The following is a 3,056-nucleotide window of genomic DNA, read 5'->3' on the forward strand; positions in this document are numbered from 1 at the left end:
TCCTCAGAGAAGGACTTGGGATGCCTGAAATGGTGATAATTAACCTCACTGGTCCATAGCCTCTGGAAACAAGGAATCCAGGAAGGTTTCCATACCTGGATGAGCAGCAGAAGCACTTGAGGATACTTACTAAACTGCAGATACCAGGGACTTGCTCCTGGAGGAACCAGGGTGATGGGGTTGGGACACTGAGAGATCTGGGGTCTAGGATTTTTCTAAGTTGGAACATAATGGGGCCAGGAGAGCTAATGGGAGGGGCAATGCTACTGGAGTTAAAGCCCCAAATTTATTTGACTTAGTCATACAGGAAAGATACTCTTATAGCGTACCATGACCCAAATAAGATTTACAGTAGCATAGAAAAATTACACTTATTCCTTTATAAGAGTTTTAAAAACTTACAAATGGAAAAACTAATCATAATGGGTATTGACTAGGAGGGAACAAGAAGTCTTCTGGGGTCTGGTAATGTTCTGTGTGTTGATCCGTAGGATGGGGACATAAGTATCTATATATTTTTTGAAAATTCATCAAGCTATATACTTAATATGCATTCACTTTTCTGAGTGTGTATTATACTTAAATTTTTTTAAATGTTAAGAAAAAATAGCCCATTTCCCCGGTCTCTTGAGCCCCCGGTCTGCGCCCTGGTTCTACCTAGTGAGCAAAGGACGGAGCAGCAGGACAGCGAGTCAACGTGGCAGCGTTGTTCCGGCGGAGCTGCGGGGTCCTGAGAAGTCTTTCTCGTTTTGACTTGAGATCACAACGTACAAAAGCTGCCCTACAACATGCGCGAGGATTGGGATTTAATTTTGAGTTCACTGAACAGCAGAAAGAATTTCAAGCTACTGCTCGTAAATTTGCCAGAGAAGAAATAATCCCGGTTGCAGCAGAATATGATAAAACTGGCGAGTACCCTGTCCCCCTAATTAAAAGAGCCTGGGAACTTGGTTTAATGAATACACACATTCCAGAAAGTTGTGGAGGCCTTGGGCTTGGAACTTTGGATTCCTGTTTAATTACTGAAGAATTAGCTTATGGATGTACAGGAGTTCAGACTGCCATTGAAGCAAATTCTTTGGGGCAAATGCCTGTTATTATTGCCGGAAATGATCAACAACAAAAGAAGTATTTGGGGAGGGTGACTGAAGAGCCATTGAGGTGTGCCTACTGTGTAGCAGAACCTGGAGCAGGCTCTGATGTAGCTGGTATAAAGACCAAAGCAGAAAAGAAGGGAAATGAGTATATTATTAATGGTCAGAAAATGTGGATAACCAATGGAGGAAAAGCTAATTGGTATTTTTTGTTGGCTCGTTCTGATCCGGATCCCAAGGCTTCTTCTGCTAGTAAAGCCTTTACTGGATTTATTGTGGAAGCAGACACCCCTGGCATACAGATTGGAAGAAAGGAGTTAAATATGGGCCAGCGGTGTTCAGTTACAAGAGGAATTGTCTTTGAAGATGTGAAAGTGCCTAAAGAAAATGTTTTAATTAAGTTTAATTTAGTTAAGAAAACTCATTGGAAGGAGCTGGTTTCAAAATTGCAATGGGAGCTTTTGATAGAACTAGACCTCCAGTAGCAGCTGGTGCTGTGGGATTAGCACGGAGAGCTTTGAATGAAGCTACCAAGTATGCCCTGGAGAGAAAAACTTTTGGAAGGCTGCTTATAGAGCACCAAGCAGTATCATTTTTGCTGGCTGAAATGGCAATGAAGGTTGAATTAGCTAGATTAGCCTACCAGAGAGCAGCTTGGGAGGTTGATTCTGGTCGTCGAAATACCTATTATGCGTCTATTGCAAAGGCCTTTGCTGGAGATATTGCAAATCAGATAGCTACTGATGCTGTGCAGATTTTTGGAGGCAATGGATTCAATACAGAATATCCTGTAGTAAAACTAATGAGAGATGCCAAGATCTACCAGATTTATGAAGGCACAGCACAAATTCAAAGGCTTATTATAGCCCGTGAACACATTGGCAAGTATAAGAATTAACAAGATCACTGCGGAAACATGATTAATTGTTGCCTAAAAAGAACGTAATTCACTAAGCTACAGAAAAAAGAGATTTAAGGTTTTTCCTAGTGAAAATCTTACAATGAGTATTCTTAACTAAATATGCACTGGTTCTAATAGTAGTTTTACCTTTGTTTAACTTTATGACTTGCTTTTCCTCAAATAAATTTGGTTTCATTAAAATTATGTGTTGTCTTCAGTACCATTGTACTTGAATTATATTAACCTTGAAAAATATGTTTGTTTTGTTATATAGACCTCTTAAAATTAAAGTACCAAATTTCTTGGAATTTCAGTATTTTTCCAATGACAGAAAGTGGGTTTATCAAAGTATTCAGGATGTTGTAAAATTCACATTGAGAAAATATTGTAGGAATTGGATACCATCAAATAGCTTGTCAGTGACTTTGTATAGACAGTGATATTTTATTAGAGGAGTTTGTTTTCCTTCAATTTGGAATGGATTTGTTTTCAGTTTTGTACAGTAATAGTAAAAAATTTGATGTTCATATTCTTTCATTATACGAAAACAGGTTACTCGAAAATCTTATTTAAAATAAATGAATAGAATTTACCTTAGCCCTGACCAGATAGCTCAGTTGGTTAGAGCATCATCCCGGAACAAATTTGCCTTATTTTGATATGATCTTATGGGTATCTGGGTAGCCCTTGGTCTCTTGTACACTATGGCATTTCATGTGCATACATTCTGAAAAGAAACTTAAATAAAAATTAAAAGAAAAGAAAAAATAGCAAGCAGTGGAAATCTCAATGAATTCCGAAATGCCATCAAGGAAACCATATTCTCTGACTAGAATACAAAACAACTTGAATTCAATTATAGAAAGCTAGCTTCTCCTCCCAAATCCATACACCTGGAAATAGAAATACACTTGTAAATAACTCATGGGTTAAAGGGAACTCCAAATGGAAATCACACTGTTTAGAACTGTATGACAGTGAGAGCACCATTTCTTAGTTCCTGGTACATAATAGATACTTAACAAATATTTGTTGAATGAGTGGATATCAGATCTGTGAGG

At 38.1% G+C, this 3,056-nt stretch overlaps 1 pseudogene; it reads left to right on the forward strand.

The window, feature by feature from the left end:
* The first annotated feature begins 622 nt into the window (after positions 1-622).
* Positions 623-2,165, forward strand: LOC136324186 (medium-chain specific acyl-CoA dehydrogenase, mitochondrial pseudogene; annotated as a pseudogene).
* The last annotated feature ends 891 nt before the right edge of the window (positions 2,166-3,056 follow it).

The sequence above is a fragment of the Saccopteryx bilineata genome, chromosome 2, assembly GCF_036850765.1.
Source record: "Saccopteryx bilineata isolate mSacBil1 chromosome 2, mSacBil1_pri_phased_curated, whole genome shotgun sequence".
Lineage (NCBI taxonomy): Eukaryota > Metazoa > Chordata > Mammalia > Chiroptera > Emballonuridae > Saccopteryx > Saccopteryx bilineata.